This window comes from Lepidochelys olivacea (assembly GCF_965140295.1).
Source record: "Lepidochelys olivacea isolate rLepOli2 genome assembly, chromosome: 1".
NCBI lineage: Eukaryota > Metazoa > Chordata > Testudines > Cheloniidae > Lepidochelys > Lepidochelys olivacea.
This window is the reverse complement of record NC_140411.1, coordinates 261,789,743-261,815,551: the sequence shown is the minus strand read 5'-3', so window position 1 is coordinate 261,815,551 and position 25,809 is coordinate 261,789,743. Positions and strand designations below refer to the sequence as shown.

At 44.7% G+C, this 25,809-nt stretch overlaps 1 long non-coding RNA gene across 1 annotated transcript; it reads left to right on the top strand.

Annotated features, from left to right (window-relative positions):
* Positions 1–5,100: 5,100 nt before the first annotated feature.
* LOC311514273 lies at positions 5,101–24,180 on the top strand. The gene is made up of 4 exons (XR_014709863.1): positions 5,101–5,214; positions 10,073–10,257; positions 22,466–22,816; positions 23,604–24,180. It is a non-coding gene; the product is annotated as an uncharacterized lncRNA (long non-coding RNA).
* The last annotated feature ends 1,629 nt before the right edge of the window (positions 24,181–25,809 follow it).

Here is a 25,809-nt window from a genome sequence, read left to right as displayed (position 1 = left end):
TGAGGAACCTGTGGAAGTCTAGGGATATGTACCTGGAGGCTCTGTGCTGCCTCAGCTGATCTGGCTCCCATTCAGCTCCCACAGCTCCCTGGCAAACAATCATTGGTGCCATGCTACTGGGACTCTTCCTGCCCCAAGTTGCATTATCTTTTTTGGGAATCTGCATGGGGCTGGAGTGAATGACTGAGCATGTCCTGCCTCAGTCAGTTCCTCCTGCTCCAAGCCCACTACTCTACACCACCTTCCCATGTATACCTCTGACCCATGAGGTCTGGAGGAGAAATTACCCCCTTCCACATAGGAATGAGGAGACCCATGGATGGAAGGTCCCCTCTGTGCACAGTTCCTGGGGAGAGGAGATGATTTCTGGCTCTAACTAGAAAGTAATGCCAGTGTCTATTAGTTATTTCTGGAGGGCAAGAGACAATGGAGTAAGGAACTCTGCTGAATGGACTATCCAAGTTAAAACCCAGTAGCACTTTGATATGAGTCAAATTCTATTAAACACATAAATAACCATCCAAAAACTGGTTCTCGAGTCCAGATTTATGTTGCTTTATATAAAAAAGCTTGGGTTTTTGGCAACAAATAAAATACTTCCAATGCTGTGCCCCAGAAACACAATCTTGCTTAGTCACAGTATTTTCAATATCTACAAACACCGAGTTCTGTTGCTAAATGTGTAGGGCTCAGCAGTTTACCAGAAAAAGTGTTTCTTCCTTTGAACGCATGTTTTTGCTTAAAGGGAGTTCTCCAAAACACTTGATTTCATTAGCAAATGCAACATTATATTCTCAAAAACACATGTTATCACCTGGTAAGTGAATAACAAAAGGGAATTGGCCACTCTGTTTAGTAAGGAGTGAGGTAGGTTGTGTATAGGAAATGCAGTCAGTTTTGACATCTCCTGAATATAACAAATTAGACTTTAAATACTGCTCTAGTACCTCTCCTTGTGCGGGGTTTGTTTTTTTCAGGTTTTAATTCACAGACTGATTAGAGCATGAACTGGGAGTCATTACTCAGTCCTACATTCTCTTCCCACCTCTGCATCTGCCTTGCTTTATAACCTTAGCAAATCAATTCCTCTATGTGGCTCAGTTTTCCACCTGTAAAATGGAGACGACACTTCCCCACCTTCATAAAGCACTTTGAGATCAATGAATAAAAAGTGCCAAATCTTGGTATTCTATTACTACTTATGAATAAAGAAAAGGAGTACTTGTGGCACCGTAGAGACTAACAAATTTATTAGAGCATAGCTTTCATGAGCTACAGCTCACTTCATCGGATGCATTCAGCAGAAAATACAGAGGGGAGATTTATATACACAGAGAACATGAAACAGTGGGTGTTACCATACACACTGTAACAAGAGTGATCAGGTAAGGTGAGCTATTACCAGTAGGAGAGCCTTTTGTAGTGATAATCAAGGGGGGCCATTTCCAGCAGTTGACAGGAATGTCTGGGGGGGGGGAATAAACATGGGGAAATAGTTTTATTTTGTGTAATGACCCATCCACTCCCAGTCTTTATTCAAGCCTAAGTTACTTGTATCCAGTTTGCAAATTAATTCCAATTCAACAGTCTCTCGTTGAAGTCTGGTTTTGAAGTTTCTTTTGTTGAAGAATTGCCACTTTTAAGTCTGTAAATTGTGGAAAAGCAGCATCACTTGCCCCATAATCTCAGCCGTGCAGAACACGTCCACAGCCTCAGAAACAACTCTGACGACATAACCAAAAAGGCTGACAAAGGAGGTGCTGTCATCATCATGAATAGGTCGGAATATGAACACGAGGCTGCTAGGCAGCTCTCCAACACCACTTTCTACAAGCCATTACCCTCTGATCCCACTGAGGGTTACCAAAAGAAACTACACCATTTGCTCAAGAAACTCCCTGAAAAAGCACAAGAACAAATCCACACACATACACACACCCCTGGAACCCCAACCAGGGGTATTCTATCTGCTTCCCAAGATCCATAAACCTGGAAATCCTGGACACCCCATCATCTCAGGCATTGGCACCCTGACAGCAGGATTGTCTGGCTATGTAGACTCCCTCCTCAGGCCCTACGCTACCAGAACTCCCAGCTATCTTTGAGACACCACTGACTTCCTGAGGAAACTACAATCCATCAGTGATCTTCCTGAAAACACCATCCTAGCCACTATGGATGTAGAAGCCCTCTATACCAACATTCCACACAAAGATGGACTACAAGCTGTCAGGAACAGTATCCCTGATAATGTCATGGCAAACCTGGTGGCTGAACTTTGTGACTTTGTCCCCAAATGTGAAAGTTATGGGTGAGGACAATCTATATTCTTAAATCAGCGGCACTGCTATGGGTATCCGCATGGCCCCACAGTATGTCAACATTTTTATGGGTGACTTAGAATAACGCTTCCTCAGCTCTCGACCCTAAAGCCCCTTCTCTTCTTGCACTGTATTGATGACATCTGCATCATCTGGACCCATGGAAGAGAAGCCCTTGAGGAATTCCACCATGATTTCAACAATTTCCATCCCACCATCAACCTCAGCCTGGACCAGTCCACACAAGAGATCCACTTCCTGGACACTACGGTGCTAATAAGCGATGGTCACATAAACACCACCCTATACCAGAAACCTACTGACCACTATACTTACCTACACACCTCCAGCTTTCATCCAGACCACACCACACGATCCATTGTCTACAGCCAAGCTCTACGATACAACCGCATTTGCTCCAACCCCTCACACAGAGACAAACATCTACAAGATCTCTATCAAGCGTTCTTACAATACCCACCTTCTGACGTGAAGAAACAGATTGAGAGAGCCAGAAGAGTACCCAGAAGTTACCTACTACAGGACAGGCCCAACAAAGAAAATAACAGAACGCCACTAGCCATCACCTTCAGCCCCCAACTAAAACCTCTCCAACACATCATCAAGGATCTACAACCTATCTTGAAGGATGACCCATCACTCTCTCAGATCTTGGGAGACAGGCCAGTCCTTGCCTACAGACAGCCCCCCAACCTGAAGCAAATACTCACCAGCAACCACATACCACACAACAGAACCATTAACCCAGGAACCTATCCTTGTAACAAAGCCCGTTGCCAACTGTGCCCACATATCTATTCAGGGGACATCATCATAGGGCCTAATCACATCAGCCACGCTATCAGAGGCTCGTTCACCTGCACATCTACCAATGTGATATATGCCATCATGTGCCAGCAGTGCCCCTCTGCCATGTACATTGGCCAAACTGGACAGTCTCTACGTAAAAGAATAATTGGACACAAATCAGACGTCAAGAATAACATTCAAAAACCAGTCGGAGAACACTTCAATCTCTCTGGTTGCTTGATTACAGACCTAAAAGTGGCAATTCTTCAACAAAAAAACTTCAAAAACAGACTCCGAGACTGCTGAATTAGAATTAATTTGCAAACTGGATACAATTAACTTAGGCTTGAATAAAGACTGGGAGTCGATGGGTCATTACACAAAGTAAAACCATTTCTCCATGTTTATTTCCCCCCCACACACACTGTTCCTCACACGTTCTCGTCAACTGCTGGAAATGGCCCACCTTTATTATCACTACAAAAGGTTTCCCCCTCTGCCGCCCCCCCCCCCCGCTCTCCTACTGGTAATAGCTCACCTTACCTGATCACTCTCGTTACAGTGTGTATGGTAACACCCATTGTTTCATGTTGTGTGTATATAAATCTCCCCACTGTATTTTCCACTGAATGCATCCAATGAAGTGAGCTGTAGCTCACGAAAGCTTATGCTTAGATAAACTTGTTAGTCTTTAAGGTGCCACAAGTACCCTTTTCTTTTTGCTGCTACTCTGAAGCCTGTACTTATGAATAGTCACCAACAGGACCAAATTCATGCCTGGTGTAACTCCATTGAAATCAATGGAGTTACACCAGAGATTAATTCAACCCACTACTTTAGAGCAGTGACTCTCAACCTTTCCAGACTACTGTACCCCTTCAGGAGTCTGATTTGTCTTGTGTACCCCCAAGATCCACCTCACTTATACTTGCTTATAAAATCAGACCTAAAAAGACAAACGTCACAGTACGCTATTAATGTGAAAATCCTGACTTTCACATTTTTACCCGATAATTATAAAATCAATTGGAATCTATACACTGAAATTATATACAGCAGTATAAAAAAGTCATTGTATGAAATTTTAGTTTGTACTGACTAGTGCTTTTTATATAGCCTGTTGTAAAACTAGGCAAATATCTAAATGAGTTATGTTCCAGGGGGTACATCAGGAACCAGATTCCTCCAGGCCCTGGGGGTGCTCAACCCCTTGCTCTGCCCCTGCGTCTTCCCATCCAGTTCCTCTCCCTCCCAGCACCTCCTGCACACCACGGAACAGCTGATGGCAGTAGGCACTGGGAGCATTGCATGGCTAGAAGTTGCAATGTTAAAGGTTTCAGAGTAACAGCCGTGTTAGTCTGTATTCGCAAAAAGAAAAGGAGTACTTGTGGCACCTTAGACTAACCAATTTATTAGAGCATGAGCTTTCGTGAGCTACAGCTCACTTCATCAGATGCATATCGTGGAAACTGCAGCAGACTTTATATATACACAGAGAATATGAAACAATACCTCCTCCCACCCCACTGTCCTGCTGGTAATAGCTTATCTAAAGTGATCATCAGGTGGGCCATTTCCAGCACAAATCCAGGTTTTCTCACCCTCCACCCCCCCACACACAAATTCACTCTCCTGCTGGTGATGTTAAAGGTGTGCCACATATGGTAATGGCTCAATCCAACTCAGTATCTGTCACCTGTAAGACCCTCCCGCCTCCGAATCACTGGAAGGATGACTGATCTCTGGGGAAATGAGACTGAAGAAAGATTTCTTAAACAAAAAACAGTACAACAAAACTCAGTGGTTGAACTTCTAACTGTGGGCATTGAGCCCGGACCCAGTTACCCCTTACAAATGTAGGTGACTAACAACGGTGTTACTATACTTGAAGATAGACCTCCGGACATGGACAGGCTGCGTGACTGCAACTTCTGATCACAGACTGCCTACTACCTAGATAATGGTCAGCAAGAAGAACACGGAATCTGGATGAACCACAGCTATGGAGCACCTTGAATGGATATGTTTTTTCTTGACGAGCGTATCTCTCAGGCTGCCGCTCAGAAGGACAGCACTGCTTCAGGTGTGTTCTCCCCTTATATCGTCAGTCTCTCTCTCTCTCTCTCTCTCAGCTATACCACATGACTTTAGACACAGTGGTCTTCCTGCTCTTTTACACCAAATGACAAACACCTTACACTTCCCCTCCTTGATGGGGAAGGGATATCCCTAGAACTGTAACCATCACATTCCATAGACATTACTTAACTTGAACGATGATACAGGCCCAGAAGCTATAGGTACAGCTGTTTTTCTTTTGAGCCACTCAGTGAGGGAGATCAAGTACACAATGATTACAGATTGGATGTTAGGACCACAATAATAGGATACAACATAATATTCCATACATCATTAAAGTTTTCCAGTCCCCCAGATAGATTCTTCCACCATGGACTAGAAGGAGCCTCATCTTTGATTCACGTTAACACCCACTTAAATCTGATTAGGGGCACGATGCACAGTCAGCAATATCTTTCCCGTCTCAGTTTGCTTTAAACGGGCTTCCACTTCCAGGCGGAACATGAGTTGTGTTAGGGCTGCTATCTTTGCTCCACGCTTGACCAGATCCAAGTGGTCATATAAAGTATATTGTACATGCACAGTCTCGGTGGTGATGTCATGCCAGACGGTCTCTATCACAACCCTTCATGGAAAAGATGGAGCTCAGACAAAGGTTGACGGAAGGGTCATGTGTAATTCTATAACTAGTTACAATAAACTCACTGCACCAACTCCTTAGATAGAAACAATGGTCATTCGTGAGCACAACGGAGGAGTGATTAAAATCCAAAGTGCATTTTATAACTACCTTCCTTTTGGGGCATTTAAACATACATGGGATCCTTCCAAAACTTCAGTGTTAAAGTGTAGCCTAGACCCTTTTCTTCTAGGCAAGACTGGAGGTCCACAGTATGGTATTCATCACTCTTCTGATGGACCCATTTGCTGATAGCCATAGGAATAAGTACAGTTTGTCCCACATCTAAGACTATGGGCACTAAAAGGGTAAACCCATTCCTTGTTTTTTGCTTTTAAGTCCACACACAAGCAATTATTGAATGGTTGTGACAGAGGTAAGTGAAGTTATTTAAATTCCGGCGCCCCGGTGCTCTTGCTCAAAAGGAATGAGATGGTTCCACAACATGCCTTATCTCTACTGGAATAAGCCCATTCAGGCCATCCCTCACAATGGACTTAGCCACACCTAGGATCCATTGCTGTGCTTGCAACATGCTAAAGCAAGGGAGATGTTAGACTGAAAAATGTTTAAGGCCCCTATGATGTTGAGGTGACCTGTCTCCTGAATTTGTATCCAGGAAGGTAAGGTATTGGCTATATGATACTCAAGCTCAAATACTATTTAAGGAGGTAGTCAGAGGGTGTGATAAAGAAGCTAAATCATGGCCCAAAGCTCCTATTTTATTGGCCAGGATCTGGTCATCTATAGTATTTAACATGCCTAGTCCAGTTCTAAACCCTTCTAATATTTTTAGCTAAGGTAGCCCTAGGTTTCCTTATGAGAGAGTTGGATGATGGAACCACTCCTTGCACCCAAGCACTCCATCCCACAGTTAGAGGTGCAGTGTATGCAAACCCTCCTTGGTTAAGGTTGTGTATTGAAATTTGTATGGGCATTATTAACCTTTTGATGGAATATACTGGATTTATCATCAGTACTCTTTTAAGCAGCTGTTTTACCACCACTGGTCCAATGGAACTTGTGTACGGCCGAGGTACCACAGATACCTTTACATTGACCTTAGTTCCATACAGACTTGTGATAACCCAGTCACCTCTGTCAAATGACACTAACACGAGCATTCACAATACATACAACAGGGAAACTTATATTCTGTAAATTTTGACAAAACCCATTCATGATACTGGCACTGTAATTTTTAACACCTGATGCCATTCAATGGCTACATTTCAGAGTTGCTAGATAAAGACCTGGTGGCAAATACAAATGGGCATTTATAAAGGTTTGATTAACATTACCAATACCGGTTGAAACCATTACACTTAAATCCCCAGGTTTTACCTGTATAGGGAGGTCACTTATGATTGACAGACACTTGGATGGCTCCCAAGCCTCAGTCAACCTAGAGCACCCCTCTAGGAAAGTGGCAAAGAGCCATGAACAATTGCCCCTTGTTTCCATGGATTTAATTTGTGCATCCTTATCTAATATGAGCTCATGCTTTTGTTAATCTGCTATGAAGGCCATCAATCAAGTGTTACCCCTTTCTTCTGCCCATACAAAATAACAATAGCCTGTATCCACATAGGCATACCAGTATAATCCCTTTCAAGACCGAGCTCAACAGAGCTTCATTCGTCAGTATACTTCTGCCCTTGGGATTATGTACCACATCTTAATGTATAATGAAACTGATTATGATGGATTCTAACAACTCATAATTATATTCATAAATCCCTATGGGTGTATCCCATCTCTCAGCCATTGTATTCACTTTACAATACCAGTGTTTGTTCTAATTTACAATAAGAGTCCATAAACCTAACAACAATATTAACACACAACATTTTGCAATCCAGGTGGCTGGATGAATTTCCTGGAATAGACAGAGCAGAGATTTAGGTTAGTGACACTTATTATGGCCCAACACTGCCCTTCCATTCCTTTAGTTGGGACAAATGGAACCATTAAAAAAAACCATCTCTTGCCAGATTTTAACTCTACCTGATACACTGTTAGTCTGACCTTGTTGGTTATAACTACAGGGCCTACTCAGCAGGGACTCAGGGTGATGAGTCTCTGAGTAAAATCAAAATAAAAATTTATCCCCAACCTGCCATTCATGAAATTTAAAGTTGGCATTCAGTCTTTGGTCCATTTGACACATGTTCTGCTTTAATTGGGTAGCTACCTCCTTTTGAGCATCACTAATTTTAACCAACAGCTGGGTTATGTACTGGTCTATTTGTACCTGGGGCTGATACTTATGTGGTGGCTAGGGGGGTACCACCTGATCTCAGGAGTCCTCATTGGCTGACCTGTAAAGATCTCATGGGGGTGTAAATCAATGTGCTTCAATTGTGGACCTGATGGCCATTAGGACAAAGGGTAGCTTTTTAATCCCAATTCTTTCCCGCGGGCTCTATGATCTTCCTTAACGCTGTTTTAATCCTCCTATTAGTCTGCTCAATGATCCCTGAGCTCTGGGGATGTCCAGCAATATGGAGATGCTGTTTGATGCTAAGTGCAAGGCAAATGTTCTTAACCGGGTCACCCACAAAGAGGGGTCCTTGGTCAGAGTCAATGACCTCCGGAAGGCCATACCGGGAAAACGTGTAGTGGGGGCCGCAGTATTTTTGAAAGGGGAGGGAGGGCCTCCACTCACTTTGAAAATGGATCCACTCCCACAAGGCTGTAACAGTTTCCCCACGCTGTGCGTGGTAGTAGGCCAATGTAGTCCACCTGGATCCAATGCCAGGGACCCTCAATGGGCTGGGGGAGGACTAGTCCCTTCCTAACTCAATGGTCTGGGTTGTTCTGGGCACATGCCAAACAATTGCAGGTATGATACTCTACATCCCTGGAGATGTCTGGCCACCACCCAACAGTGAGGAGACTTTTTACTGTCTTAATGCCAAAATGACATTGTTGGTGAGCTAAAGTTATAAGTTCCTTATGTTGGCAACCCGCAACTACCAATATTGGAAGGTCGTCTTTCACCTCTGCTCGATTTTTGCCATCACCAGTCCACTTTTATGTTCAAATATTTGGTACCCCCTATGATGATGAGAGAATAGATCCTGAATCTTTGTCCTTCTTTTGTATCTGCAAAATATCAAGTTGCTGCACAGCTGCAGGTTGCAGTGAGCACATAACATTGTCCGATTTTACCCACAAGATGTCTGGGTCTATTAATGCTGTCTCTCTTTAAATAGGCCATCCACCCTATTCAGCATGGATACCTCAGCCGTGTTCTTCCGATGAGCCTGTACCTTAAAGGAAAGTTGGCGCTCTCCTGCCTTCAGCAAATTTCCATGCAGGAATAAGATATTTGGTGTGGGTTACTGGCTTGTTGTCTGCGGTGTTCATGCCACGAGCCATCCGCACACTCATCCAGTCAAGGAGGGCCCTTGGGACCCAGTCAGAATCCGAGCAAATCATTATCAGAGTCTCTGTCCACAGCATCCAAAGCAGCTACTGTGGCAACAACTTCTGCTGGGCAGAATGGGGCAGCACAGTGCCTTGCAAAACCCAATCCATTGCTACCTGGAGGACAGCGTGACCTGTGTGGGGTGGTGCCTTTTAGATGGAAACAGCTCACACTGATAACCCATATGTCACAGCCCACTGCATTAGCTACTTCATATGAGGCCTCCAGCTGAAATGGAGACTTGAGGGTCTTAGTCTCCTCCCATGGAGGCAGGCACTGGTGGTCTTCACCTTCTGACAATAGAGTAAACGGTACAGCAGACAGAGACGGTACTTTATCCAACCTCATCTCCTGGTTTAATAAGCAGAGCCTAACCTGCAAGATGGGGATTGGACACCCAGCCATCACTTGCCTTCCCTGATAAGATGTACAGTACCTGACTGGCATGCGAGATGTTCAAAGCACCCCTGGAGCCATTCCAATTATGTATTCCCAGTGTTTGATTGGACCATACAAGGGCCAAAGCTTCTTTCACACCATGTATAACACTGTTCCAATTTGGGCAGCTGTTTCGAACCATAGGCAACAGCTTTGTGCGGGTGCCACTTGACTGCATAAATAACTACACTGATGCCTTTCCCAGTGGTAGCAAGCTGTAATATGAACAGCTTAGCCAATTGAGGGTAGGCCAGTGCAAGAGCCTGCATTAGGTTAAACATTGCTTAATGTTGTTTTTTTTTTTCTCCCCAGGACAATTCTTGTCCCTTGCGGAGCAGAATGTGTAAGAGGCATACAAGCTCTGAATAACCATATATAAAATCCCAAGAAAAGCCTACCAATCCCAGGAAAGATCTCCAGGTTATGTCCCTGGGAGCTGGTAATTTGCAGATCAGATTGATTCGATCAGCATCTGGACATCACCCTTCAACTCCAAGGTAAGTGACATTCTGCTGTACAAGCTGGCTTTTTGCGGGCTAATGAGGAAGCCGGTTCTTTGGATGATCAGGACCTCACTCAAAACAAGCAAGTTCTCTTCCCTGATCTTTGTAGCCACCAATATATCATCCACATAGCTGACCACCTGGTCCTTGTAGATTAGGTTTCTCCACATCTTGGTAACATGCTGATGACATATCGTGGGCACACTGTGATAACCTTGCGCTGCTCTTGTAAAAGTCAGCTGCTGATGGCCAAATGTAAAGGCAAACTTATACCATGCACTTCTATGCAGTGGTGTAGAAAACACATCTGCAATATCAATGACCAAGAACCATCTAGCCCCAGCTGCAATGGTAGACATTATTTCTGGAAACTTGGCCATGACAGGCGTCATTCTGAGAGCTCTAATCAACTGAACCTCCATGCTGATTGATCAGACTTGAGCACTGGCCAGATCGGTGCATTGCACACACTATTTGTCTCTACCAGAACTCCTTGGATCTCAAAGCATTAGTGATGCTCCCAATTCCTCATTGGACCTCTCTCCAGTATTTGTACCAGTGCTGAGGCCAAGGATCAGGGCCCTCCACCATAATCTCCACATCAATACATCCACAGTCTAACTTGTTCTTTGCAAATACTTGCGGATATTTGTTTAGTGATTTCCAGATGTCTGATTCCCATGTTGGCAACTTGAGTTTGGTAGGCACCTTGAGAGCATTCACTCAATGCAATGATGATATAATGACTCCTCCTTCACCCTGGCCTTTAACAGTCCTCTGATTGGGAAGATCCACTATGACATCCAAGCGCCTCAACCCATCCATCCCTAATATACCCTGTCTATCAAGCTTCTGGAAACCAAAGGAAGCTTCAGTGATCAGTGCCTCAGTTATCCAAGTTATTGGCTCTGAAAAAGGCACTAGACTTTACTTTCCATTATATCCTTCAAGTACCTTGATTTCTCTAATCGGTAGCTGTTTTACTGGAGGAACTGCTTTTGTGCAAATTCTACTCATTGTGGCCCCAGTGTCCAGGAGCATTTTCTGCTTGATATTACCAAATTCCCCTCAGACAGATGTTAGTTGCCAGCCTTCCCCCACCTATCATTTACAATAGTGGCCACATGCAATGGGGAAGGGAGAGCTCCGTGGCTTCAGAGGGAGCTTTGGGGTGGTGCTCTTTCCTGTCAAGGGACTGTTTCCTCCCCTGCTAGATTCTCTTCCTGCCTCCTGTGCTAGCTTTTTCAGCAGGCTCGAGTTGGCAGACCATCTAGTTGTTCTACAGGCTCGTACTTGCGAAGTGTCTCGACAAGTCTAATCTAAACCCATAGTCAGGATCTCTATTTTTGCTATTCTTTCTGTAACTAGCCTTCCCATCATTCCCAACTTTTATGGCAGCCACTTTCCTTTGTGTCCCGGGATGTTATTGTTGCTAGGATAAGCTTCCCTGTATAGGTCATACACTTCTTGAGCTCTGGTTTCCAATTCTTTGAGAATAGTTACTCTGGGATTGGCAGGTCCCATGGCCATTTTAATTACAGGGAGCAAATCCTGAACAAACATCTCCCAGAGTTCAGGGGTGTCATACATATCAACTCCATTTGCTATCAGAAACTGACCTGAAAGCCAATATAGTAATAGTTTCCTGGCAAGGAATTTCTGTGGTCTTTCTGAGATCCTTTGTCAGAGTACATCTTGCCCCTAAGATTTTTGTATGGGTCATACAGCTTCATAATGGCAAGGTAAATTTCTACAGATTCCTGAACACTACCCATCTGAACCTCTGTAGGTAGGGTGGGGCTCATACTCATCTGCGCTCATACTTTCTTTTACTAGTGCAACTGTGTCTTCTAAACTTAAATTGGCGGTCACACTAAGCTTTGCCAGCCAATCCAAAGCATTTTCTTTAGAAAGGGGGCCCTTGTGCTTGCTCATAGCTCACACCTGTTCCAGACCCAGAGCATGGATTTCATACCTCATTTCCAAGGGTCTGCCATGTCCATAATGAACCACAGTAGTGATTATTGGAGCAATCGGAGGGTAGCTTGAAGTCCCCTAGACCCCCAAGACTCATGGGGTTTCTCTGGTGCTGGGGGGGGGGGAGAATACTAGGAATGAAACATTTCTTTCTATGTCACTCCCATCTGAGTCAATAGATGTACTAGACTCCTACCCTCTTAAGAGGTCAGTTTTTATAGCACTTATGGCACCCTGCCTACGCTGCAACCTTTGCTTCAACATTATCTTTTTATCACCTACCCTGTGGTTCACAGATGTTTCTTGTCTTGCTGTCTTTACCTCTTTCATTAACTCTCTAGTTGCAGCTTGAGAGCCTTCTAACTTTTTTGACAGCACAGATATGTGCTTTCTCCTTTTTCAGGAGGTTCCCATTCAACTCCTGCACTTGGGGATTCTAACTGGTTAAGCTGCATTGTCAAGTTAGCCATCTGGGCTGTTGTGGCAGCCTGCTGGGAGCTGAACTTTTCTACCTTCACTTCCTTTTCAGACACTTATAGCTTGAGAAGTGGCTACGCTTACAGCTTGAGAACCAACTTCTTGTTTCAGTCTCCATTGCCGATCCAGCTCCTTTGCCATCATACCCAACCTCAAGAGCAAAGCTCTTCTCTTAAGCCTTCCCCCAGTAAAAAGACTGGGTATCACAAACCTTTCCCATGTTCTGCACAGTTTAACCATAGCATCCTCACCACTGAACAGATCATCAGCCCAGGGGTTTTATTCTTCCCAAATAAAGCAATACAGAAGTCAACCCCTCCCCCCCCGGAGGTATTTTTAACAAGGTGTTCCTCCACACACCTTGGGGGGAGGGGAGGCTTACTAATCATGCACTCCAAGTGAAGGTCCCATAATCTCACACAACAGGATTGTGATTTTGCCGATCCCACCCAGGGAAACCAATGTTTCCCCTCCCTGGACAGCACCCTACTTCCAAGCCTGCCTGTGTCCACCAACCGGTATCAGGCCAACTGTTGTCGCTGCCTCCGAGGCATCCTCACCTCAGACACGGAAACCTCCTCACTAACCTTCTACCCAGTCAGGTTCATTTATTCCAACTGCCAGGCCATACCCTGCCATTCTCCACCCAAGAGAAGCCACCTCTGGGCATCAAGCAGGGATTTTAAAATGGGACCATGGACTCGGATCCTTTAGCTCTCCAACTCCTGTCCACTGGTTTATGGAAAGGGAACACTCAACCACCCAGGGACGTGGCCTTGCTAGGCTACCACTAGTCCCGGCCTCCCAGGGTGGAAAACCAAGAGACCTAGGACATGACCCCATTCTCTATCGACAGCCACCACTCACAGTAAAATACATGTACTCCAGGATGGGAGTGATGTTCACTTCCCACAGGTCGCAAGGGACCTCAGCTCAAACCACATGAGTAAAGGAAAATAAATAAAACAGACATAAGCCAGAGGCTGGTAGAGATCCGAGCAGTAGACTCGCAACTATGGCATACTGATCTTAACATTGGGTCCAGCTGCAGTTGCCAGAAACTGTTGCATGGCTAGAAGTTGCAACATTAAAGGTATGCCACATATGGTAATAGATACTGAGTTGGGTTGGGCCATCACCTGTAAGACCCTCCCGCCTTTGAATCACTGGAAAGATGACTGATCTCTGGGGAAATGAAACTGAAATATTTATTAAATGAAAGAACAAATAATTCCATGGTTGAACTTGAAACTGTGGGCAATGAGCCCAGACCCAATTACCCCTTACAAATATGGGTGACTAACAATGATGTTACTATACAATGGACTACCAGACATGGACAGGCTGCATGACTGCAGCATCTGATCCCAGACGGCCTACTACCTAGATAACGGTCAGCAAGAGGAATACAGAATCTGGATGAACCACGGCTACGGAGTACCTTGGATGGAGATCAAGTAAGCTCTTTTGACGATACATTGCCTCTTGACGTGCACATCTCACGGGCTGCCACTCAGAAGGACAGCACTGCTTCAGGTGTGTTCTCCCCTTAGTCAGTCAGTCAGTCAGTCACACTCTCGCTCTCTCTTTCTCTCAGCCATACCACGTGACTTTAGACCCAGTAGTCTTCCTGCTCTTTTACACCAAATGACAAAGCATCTTTACAGGCGTGAGGGAGAGGAGGTGATCGGTGGGGCTGCCAGCAGGTAGCAGATGCTGGCTGGGTGGGGAGAGCTGGCTGATGGTGGGTTTAAGATTGTATTTAAAATGAACAGTTTGATAGTCCTATAGATTGGAAAAAACAATTATATCTGTGTCACTACACAATAGGCCTCAGTCTTGCCTATATGAACATGTAGTTTGAACTCCTACTGAGGACCTTATGCTACAAGTATTAGGTTTCTATTAGCAATGGGAGGAAAAATTCTATGCACAGTCAACTTACATCTATGACTCTCTGATATCACTGATGCAGAAAAGCTAACAGAATTTTATTTTACCAGAGCCAGTTAAAAGGAATGTCTTTTGAAACTTGCTAGACATACAAAAGAACTTCCCATATTCCTTTGTTGCCTGAGTTGGATGCCAGTGACCTATACCAGGAATAGCCCCACCCTCACAGACACACTGTTCACAAGTTAAGGATTTCTAGAGAACATTCTGAATCTATTCATACCCCTTTACCTTCCTTACATTCTAAATTCTTTCCCTTATTCATGTACTTTTCTCATTGTGTTTATGATATTTTTCTTAACCCAGAAGGTGTTTTATTCAGGCTCTGTAATATTTCTGTATATGCTGAAGTGTAATATGTTTGAAAATTTCCATTAAATGTAAACACAAAGGTAAGGTAATTTTTCCCTTATGCTTCAGGGCACCAAGTGAGTTCCTCCTGGAGATCAGGAAGGAATTCTCTCTGCATATAAAGAAGTAGATGGATGTACTGAGGTTTTTGGATGGGATTGGCCTTCTTCTGAAGAAATAGCTAATCTCCATTATTGAAGGTGTGATAACAGATTAATGAACATGGTCTGAGCTGGTTTAGAAACCCTATCTTCCTTTAACAATAGAAGATTCCTTCCGCCGTGTGCGCCCTCCCCCCTAACACTGGGTGTTCGTTCTCTCTCTCTCTCTCTCTCTCCTACAGGATTACATTCTTGAGCTCTTTGCCCTATAAGGAGAGGGAGATGCCTTCATTGCTACTTACCTTCTGCACACAGATAAAAGTCAATGATTAACCCCTCTACCAAAAGCCCGTTGACGCTTGCACAAAGATTCTGCCTAAAACAATAGGGTTAATCATCAGTTCACCTCCCTTATTTAATTTATCTTTTGTCTCCTTCTCACTCAACTTTCTTTGCTAGCCCCAAGGTTTCAATGGCCATGGATTTGCACCATCCCCCACTCCAACTGTAAGCCCTCATATTTCAAGTAGTTGTGTGACACCTTGTAGGCTGCATCCATTAATAGAGTTCTGATAACCACTAAATGCTCCATTGGGTCCTAGAGCAAAGGAAGTTGGCTCTTGGAAAGGGGATGAAAACGGGATATTGTTACACTGTTTAAAAGTCACCAATCCAGCAACAAAAAGCCAAAAGTTCTACTGGACACCTGCTACTTATTTTCCCATACAGAATTCTCTTCCATGAACTGAAATCAGCAAAAGGATAATGCGTGGGAGCAATATCAGTAGACCTTGACCTAGTTTCTCAGCTGATTTGCAATGTTTATTCAAACCTCATTTAGAAATTCCCCTACTTTCCCTTTTGTCTGAGACGTAGCAAGCTAGAGGGATCTCCCAGTGCGATGGAGAATGGCAGATGGATGTGGATGGACAGGAGCAGCACTGAAAGAGACTGCTGCCAGGTGCTGGGGCTGAGATGGTTGGATCATCACATGCTAGAGCAGCAATGAAAAGGCAGCCATTCAGAAGTGAAGCTGAGAGGATGGGATCAGCAGTGACAAAGCCTTCACCCAGTAGTGCCTCTGCTAGTAAAGGACAGGGATGATAGGCAGGAGAAGAACCAATAAGGCCACAAAAGGGAGTTGAGAATATTGACATGATACAATAGACAGGGCTGATGCTGAAGGAACCTTTGTCCTGCAGCATGGCTGATAGAAATAGATGGACAGAATGTACTGAAGAGGCCTTCAGTAGGTACTAGGCCTAAGAAAGGTAGATAGCACTGGATTGAAAGAAGGGACCCATACAGCACTAGAATACATTTAAAAATTTTATTAAAGTTAATGTTTAAAATCAAGTTTACGTAAGTTAAGAGGGAAGGTACTATACATCTGGGGTCAGGCTTGGGTTATGGGGGATTACAAGTATCAGTTACAAGGTTCACAAGGTACATACATATCACATAACCAGCATAGATCCAGATGGGGGTATGGGAGTTTTTAAAGCATCAGTGGATAAATGGGCTTGGGTACGCCACCCATTGAATGTATTAAGAGTCCAAGTCAGTATTGGTGTAGAGAATAAGTACACGGGTGGGGTGCGTCCCTCGGTTCATCAGGGAAGGAAATGGTTATTTCCCTGGTCGGTGTTCTCGGTTACTAGACCTGGTATTGTCGGTGTCCTGTGATGTGTTCCATGTAGATGTCTCTGGACCACCTGATGGTATCAGATACCATGAGCTGTCTCATGAGCTGGACGTAGCGTTGACCAACTCCACACACTCTCAGTACCAGTTTGTTGTGGGGGTCCCATGCGCCCAAGGCTGCCACAACCAGGGCATGGATCTGGACCTCATAGCCCTGGGCTCTCAGAGTTTCGGCCAGTGGGGTGTATTTCAAGGCCTTCCGTGCTTGGGCCTTGTGGAAGGCCTGTGACCTGTTTTCAAATAGTACCATGACATCTACCATGGAGACCTTATTCTTTTCTGCGTCTGTCACGATGATGTTGGGTCGCAATTGGCTGTCTGTCCCTGGGATGGCAGTGTCAACGCTGATCTTCCCCAGGAATGGTGGGATGGCTTTTACCAGCCAGTTCTATTATCCCTGCATGTTCTGATAGGCCTTGGAGCCTAACTCACAGCAGCCTCTCTGTGTCCTGGTGGGTCCAGTCTGGAAGAAAGGGGGAAATGGGGAAAAAAGGAGCCACAGAGAAGTGCTTGGAGGTGTGGGCTTTGCTGCTGAATATCTAGCCTGTGTAAACATGTGGCAGGCAGTAGAGTGGGGCGGTGCTTGGGTTCTGGGGAGCAGAAAAGTGGGAGGTATCTATGTGAGGAGAGGATCAAAGGGTCTAAATCCTGCATAGCCCAATGCTGGCATTATCGAAGTCATATGGACTCCTGTCACACAGCAAGTCTTGGCAAGTTTTTTTTTTTAAAGCTACAAACATTCAAATACAAAAATACTTCCATGTATTTTCAGATGTAACTAAATTAAATAACTTTGGGGGGAATGCTTTGTAAGTATTATAGATTAAAACAACTGTTACTAAAGCAAGTAATTCAAAGTTAAGGGTATTAGATTAGAGAGAAGTGTAAGGTACTTTATAAGGCACAAATCACATTGCTATCTGAGCACGAACTTCAAGTGGGTGGGAAAGGCAAAAAGTATAGAAATGTACAGTTAAAGTCATAAAACAGTTTCAACTCTGCCCCATTATTCTGCCCCTATGATGTATGAGGCAGATACATTTTTCTAACAACTTGAAGTCTGCACTTCGCAGCCTCTGACCTCTTAAATCCTGACTAGTCATAGCACTGAGCATATAGTACAGGAACTAAATGCTTTTTGCTAAGGATATTAAATTCTGTATTATTGCAGCTTGGCATAGTTGGCATGTACATCTGAAACACTTTCAAAAGGATTTTCACCTAGGTGAAGTTAAAAAATTCCACTTATGTATATTTGCAAAGGCTTGTCTCAGCTTACAAAGGATGGAACATGTATGGGGTGGGAATACACAGGTTTATACTATATAAGGTAAAGTATATAAAGTGTGACAAAGTTCCTCCTCTGCCTTGGTGGGTCCTGCGCTTATTGGCGGATTTGCTCACCTCAGAGATTCACAACAGCCCTCAGTTTGGCCACTTTTGCTAGTGGCTCAAACCTGCCATTCACTCAGCTAACCTCATCACTGGCCAGCATGGGAAAAAGGAAGAACAACAATCCCCGCAGTCTCTGCTGATCCACCATGTGGGTCAGGGAACAGCCCAGAGACCTTCCCCTCTGGTGGAACCCACAGTCCAGGTCACTCCTCCTGTGTCTGATCAGGAGTTGGGAGGTTTGGGGGGAACCCGGTCCTGCCCTCTACTCAGGGTTCCAACCCAGGGCCCTGTGGAATGCAGCTGCCTAGAGATCCTCCTGGAACAGCTGTGCGACAGCTACAACTCACTGGGCTACTTCCCCATAGCCTCCTCCCAACACCTGCTTTATCCTCACCACAGGACCTTCCTCCTGGTGTCTGATAATGCTTGTACTCCTCACTCCTCCAGTAGTACACCTTCTCATTCTCAACTTCTTGCTCCCAGCTCCTCACACGCAAGCCACAAACTGAAGTGAGGTCCTTTTTAAGCTCAGGTGCACTGATTAGCCAGCCTGCCCTAATTGATTCTAACAGCTTCTTAATCGGCTTCAGGTGTCCTAATTAGCCTGCCTGCCTGAATTTGTTCCAGCAAGTTCCTTCTTGTTCTGGAACCGCCCCTGTTACCTTACCCAGGGAAAATGGACCTGCTTAATCTGGGACTAATACATCTGCCTTCTAACACTCTCCTGTGGCCATCTGGCCTGACCCTGTCACAAAAGATAAGTGCAAAGTACTTCACTTAAGTAGGAAAAATCAAATACACAGATATGAAATGGGTAATAACTGACACAGTGGTAGTACTACTGAAAAAGATCTGGGGGGTTACAGTGAATCACAAATTAACTGAGTCAACAATGTGATGCAATTGCAAAAAAGGCAAATGTAATTCTGGGGTGTATTAAGGAGTGTCAAAGGTAAGACTCAGGAGGTAACTGTCCCACTCCACTCTGCACTGATGAGGCCTCAGCTGGAGTACTGAGTCCATTCTGGGCACCACACTTTAGGAAAGATGTGGACAAACTGGAGAGAGTCCAGAGAAGAGCAACAAAAATGATAAAAGGTAGAGAAAATCTGACACAGGAGGAAAGATTTAAAAAACTGGGCATGTTTAGTCTTGAGAAAAGAAGACTGGGGAGGGGGGACCTGATCCCAGTCTTCAACTATGTTGAGAGCTGTTATAAAAAGGATGTTGATCAGTTGTTCTCAATGTCCAATGAAGGTAGAACAAGAAGGAATGGGGCTTAATCTGCAGCAAGGGAGATTTAGGTTAAATATTACACAAAACTTTCTAAGGCCTAGTCTACACTGCAAAGTTTGGTTGATGTAAGCCACCTCCTGTCAAACCAGCTGTGTATGTGTCTACACTTAATTTTTTCTCCCGCCCATGTAAATGCCCCATTATAGTGATACAGTAAAACCATCCCCCCAAATGGTGTTGAGCTATGGTCAACAGTCTGAGGTTGATGCAGCACAAGTGTAGACACTATGTGACCTATTTCAACACTCTCAGTCCTCCAGCAGCTGTCCCACAATGCCCAACACTGACCACTCTGGTCACAAGTATGACCTCCACTGTCTGGGGTCATGGAGTCCGGAAGTCCCACATCCCCCTTTAAAACCCCACACATTTTTGAAGTGCCTTTTCCTCATTGCCTAGCTTGATGAGCACACCTAGCAGCTTTCCCTTATTGTGTGCAACTGCCCTATCAATCATGTCAGGTACACACTCCAGATGTGCTCCTGCCTGGAGTCGACAGGAGATAGTGGATCTCCTGGGCCTGCGGGGAGAAAAGGCTCTGCCAGCACAGCTATGAAGCAGTCATAGAAACACTGACATCTATGAGCAGATTGCACAAGGGATGCAGGCAAAGGGATATGATATAGATAGTTGGGTATGCGATGACCGGGAGAACTGCATGGTGACTTGTGTGTCTGGTGCACAGGTCACAGATCTTTCGAGACATCTAGACAGGCTTATGTGTAGTGCTGGGGCGGAGCCGGTGGTCATGGTACATGTAGGTACCAATGACATAGGGAAGGGTAAGATAGAGATCCTGGAGGCCAAATTTAGGCTGCTAGGTAAGAGATTGAAGTTCAGGACCTCCATGGTAGCATTCTCCAAAATGCTTCCAGTTCTACGCGCAGGGCCAGTTACAGAGGCAGAACTCCAGGGTCTTAATGCGTGGATGAGACAATGGTGCAGGGAGGAGGGGTTTAGATTTATTAGGAACTGGGGAAACTTTTGGGAAAGGGGGAACCTGTACAGGAAGGAAGGGCTCCACCCAAACCAAAGTGGAACCAGGTTGCTGGTGCTTAAAATTAAAAAGGTCGTAGAGCAGTTTTTAAAGTAAGGGCTGGGGGGAAATCCGACAGGTGCGGAGGAGCAGATGATTCGGACATCCCTTAGGGGAGGATCTATAAATGGAGTTTCCCTATGTCCTAATAAGGAGAAGAGGCTGGAAGATGATAAAATACAGGTAGGATCTGATGAGAAACAGTCAAAAGAAAAAAAGTCCCATTCAATTACATCATGTAATGGAAGACAAAGCTAAAAAGTAACAAGTTTTTAAAATGCTTATATACCAATGCTAGAAGTCTAAATAATGAGATGGGAACACTAGAGTGCCTTGTATTAAATGAGGATATTGATAGGCATCACAGAAACTTGGTGGAATGAGGATAATCAATAGGACACAGTAATACCACGGTACAAAATATATCGGAAGGACAGAACAGGTCGTGCTGGTGGGGGAGTGGCACTGTATGTGAAAGAAAGTGTAGAATCATATGAAGTAAAAATCTTAAATAAGCCAAACTGTACCATAAAATCGCTATGGATAGCAATTCCATGCTTCAATAATAAGAATATAGCAGTAGGGATATAGTACAGACCACCTGACCAGGATGGTGATAATGACTGTGAAATGCTCAGGGAGGTTAGAGAGGCCATTCAAATAAAAAACTCAATAATAATGGGGGATTTCAACATATTCCTAAATGATCTGGAAAGGGGGTAATTTAATGAGGTGGTAAAGTTGCAGACAATACAAAATTACTCAAGGCAGTGATCTCACAATATTGGGTGATTGGACAACTGGATGACAGATGAAATTTGGTGTTGATAAAAGTTTTCAGAATGGAGAGAGGTAAATAGTGGTGTCCCCCAAGGGTCTATACGGGGACCAGTCCTATTCAACATATTCATAAATGATCTGGAGTAAATAGTGACGTGGCAAAATTTGCAGATGATACAAAATTACTCAAGATAGTTAATTCCCAGGTAGACTGTGAAGAGCTACAGAAGGATCTCTCAGAACTGGGTGACTGGGCAACAAAATGGCAGATGAAATTTAATGTTAATAAATGCAAAGTAATGCAAATTGGAAAACATATACATACATATAAAATTAGGTCTAAATTAGCTGTTACCACTCAAGAAAGAGATCTTGGAATCATTGTGGATAGTTGTCTGAAAACATTCACTCAATGTGCAGCAGCAGTCAAAAAAGTGAACAAAATGTTGGAAGTCATTAAGAAAGATAGTAAGACAGAAAATATCATATCGCCTCTATATAAATCCTGGTACATCCACATCTTGAATATAGCGTGCAGATGTGGGCACCCCATCTCAGAAAAGATATATTGGAAAAGGTTCAGAAAAGGGCAACAAAAATATTTAGGGGTACGAATGGCTGCCGAATAAGGAGAGATTAATAAGACTGGGACTTTTCAGCTTGGAAAAGAGACGACTAAGGGGGATATAATAGAGGTTTATAAAATCATGACTGGTGTGGAGAAAGTAAATAAGGAAGTGTTATTTACTCCTGCTCTTAACACAAGAACTAGGGGCCACCAAATGAAATTAATAGGCAGCAGGTTTAAAATAAACAAAAGCAAGTATTTTTTCACACAATGCACAGTCAACCTGTGGAACTCCTTGCCAGAGGATGTTGTGAAGGCCAAGACTATAACAGGGTTCAAAAAAGACCTACATAAATTCATGGAGGATAGGTCCATCAATGGCTAGTAACCAGGACGGGCAGGGATGGTATCCCTAGCCTCTCTTTGCCAGAAGCTGGGACTGGGCGACAGGGGATAGATCACTTGATGATTACCTGTTCTGTTCATTCCCTCTGGGGCACCTGGCATTGGCTAGATGGGCCTTTGGTCTGACCCAGTATAGCCATTCTTCTGTTTTTATGACAGGGACCAGCAGCAGTGCCACATGAAAGCCAAGAAACTGCAGCAGGCATACCAGGAGACCAGGGAGGTCAACAGTCCATCTGGTGTCAAGCTGCAGACCTGCCACTTTTACAACGAGCAGCATGGCATACGGGTGGAGACCTCGCGACCACCCCACATACCACTATGGGTATCTCCAAGGAGTACAAGTCACAGGTCCTTGGAGTAACCAGCAAGGAGGAAGAAGAGGAGGAGGATGGGAAATATGCAACTATGGGGGTCCAGCTGTGCCACAAGGCAGTTCCATGGCAGAGACTCCACCACAGTCCTGGCAGTTGAACATGGACAAGCCTGATGTAGGGGAAGGAACCTTGGGTAAGCGTGTGAATGCATTTCCCATTAAAATAGTTAAATGTACTGATGATGCCTGACCCCAAAGTAGCAGGACAAGCGATTGACTTTTCAGTAACGTATTCGTACTAGAAGAGGTAATGGTACAACAAACAGAGGTAGAGTTATTATTTGCTTTTCATTCCTCTGTAAAGTTAGGTGAAAGGGGGGCATGCAGAGCAGTTGGTTTATGTACCCCAGTATGTCCCTTGAATCCTCAGGAGAGATCGCGATGAACCTTTCATGGAGCCACTCTGCAATCCTCTCCTGAAGGTTTCTAGGATGGCGGCCTAATTTCTTCCTCCACAGTAGAACATTTTCCCATGCCACTGCATGATGGATTCAGCCAGCACCATTGCAGTAAACAAGCTCGTGGCATACAAGCCCAGGCAGCTTCAGGACACCCGTAGCTCCTGAGCTCTCTCTGCCTTTGTTACCCTACAGGGTTAGATATCAACTAAAATCAGCACCTGTGGAAAATAGTGCCAGTATTCAGTGCAATAGCCCTATACTCATGTTGTTTCATGCGATTGAACAATTCTCTGCTCATTTCTCACTCTGCTTGCCCTGGCGGGCCATACTCACTATGGCTGGGACTGAAGAGCGGTGTTGTGCACAAGCACTCCAAGGTTGAAGTGTCAATAAGCAGGTCTTGTTTAAAACTTCAGGGAAGCAAGGGAAGGGAGTTCCGAATCTTAACTTTCACTTTTCATTGTGACTATACTGACAATAACACCTCCATGTGTTTTATCTGTATCTGCTGCCGTTGCAGCGTTGACGGGTTCCCCCTCTACATCCGCGTCATGCCTAAGCCAGGTAAGGAGGAGAAAGAAGATGACTCAGGATGATGTGTTTAGTGAAATCCTGCAAGGCAATGCTGCATTAGGCTGTGAGCAGAAGTCTTGAAGGGTGAATATTTCAGACTGTATGAAGAACAAAAGAGCATATGGGGAAAGGCCCAGGAGTCCTGCAGGAAGAGGAGAGGGAGCTGCACCAAGACATAGTGGGGCTTCTCCAGCAGCAAACAGATGCGGCAGACTCTTGTGGACCTACAAGTTCAACAGGCATGGTCTCACCTCCCTTTGCAGTCAATGGAGAACTCCATTTTAGCACCTCCCTGCACCCCCCATTCCAACATTCCATGTGACATCAGGGCTGCATCCCTACCCCTATCACTCCACCAGGGGGACAGTGAGGAGAACTGACCTGTGAGAGCTATGGTTGATGTAGGGTGTAGCCAAAATGATCCAAAATGGACAGGAATGTTCTTTCCCCTTGTTCAGTACTGTTTCATTTGTTTATTTCAAAAGTTTCCATTGTATTTGCTTTTAAAGTGCACATTTTTTTTTGTTGTGGTTGTGTGACTCAATAAAATTCTATTTTTTTAAAACTAATTAGTCTTTATTAGTTCACAATTCAGGCTGCAGAATGCCTAGTGGTATTGAAAGCACCCACTTCTTCTTATGGTACAGGGCGACAGAACTCAAAGGATTACAAACACAGTGTAATAATTATAAATGTACTGCAAGCACCACAAAATTAATAGGTGCACAAACAGACTGTTAGATTCATATGTATACTCCGAGCACCACATAATTCCTACTAGGCTCCAAAACTTCAGGGTCAGGTAGAGCACAGTCCACCATGCCGTATGACTTTGCCTGACCGTTAAAGTGCTCTTTCAAGACCTTCTGTGTTGAGCTTCACTAATAGCCCTTGCGTCAGGCTGTTCAAATGCAGCAGACAAATACTCCACCTCTGCCCTCCACTCTGGCAGCAGCTTTCCCCCCTTAGCCTCACAGATATTATGCAGGATGCAACAGGCAGCTATAACCATTGGGATGTTTTTCTCACTGAGATCTAATTTAGTGAGTGAACAATACCAACATCCTTTCAATCTACCAAAAGCACATTCAACCATCATTCTGCACCTGCTGCGCTGGTAGTTGAATATTTCCTTGGTGCTGTTGAGAAAGCCAGTGTATGGCTTCGTGAGGGAGGGTAGCAAGGGGTAGGCTGGGTCTCCCCCAGGATCACTCTTGGGAGTTCAGCATCACCAGTGGTAATCCACTGGTGAAGAAAGTGTCCCAGCTTGCAGCTTTCTGAACCGTCCTGTGTTCTTAAAGATGTGAGCATCATGAACCTTCCCTGACAGCTAACACTGATGTTTGTGAAACATCCCTGATGTTCCTCCAATGCTTGTATAACCGTAGAAAAGTAACCCTTTCCCACAATAGGGATATGCGTGCCATCTATTACTTCACTGAAGAGCAGGAACCCCATTGCTGCAAATCCAGCCACTCTGTTCTACACAGTGCCAAGAGTCACAGTCCTGTGTAGCAGGAGATGAGTAATGGCCCTACACACTTGGAGACAATGGCCCCCACTGTGGATTTTCGCACTCCAAAATGATTTCCCACTGACCGGTAGCAAGCCAGTGTTGCAAGCTTCCACAGTACGATCACCACACACTTCTCCACTGTCAGGGCAGCTCTCACTTTGGTATCCCTGCTCTGGAAGGCTGGGGTGAGCTCAGCACACAGATCCAGGAATGTGGCCATGCACATTGGAAAGTTCTGCAGCCACTGTTTGTCATTCCAACCCTGCGTTACCGTGCTGTCCCACCAGTCAGTGCTCATTTCTCAGGCCCAGAAGCGGCGCTCCACCCTCTGCAGCTGCTCCGTGAATTCTACCAACACACCTGAACTTGTTGTCGCTATGTCCCACAGCCACCTGTTCTCCCTGAAACCACCACGTTCCCCACAGCTGTGGTTCTTCCTGTGGCTCTGCAAATACTGGAGGATTGTGCCTTCTGTGTTTGCAATGCTCATGATAATGGTGCAGAGCTATGTGGGCTCCATGCTTTTATCAGAGATGGCGGCCAGCAACAAGCACTGTCCAGATTTGTGGGATTTTAAAAAAGGCAAGAAAATTATGGGTTTGGGTGGCATTATGGCCTGGAGAAGGTTGCATGATGT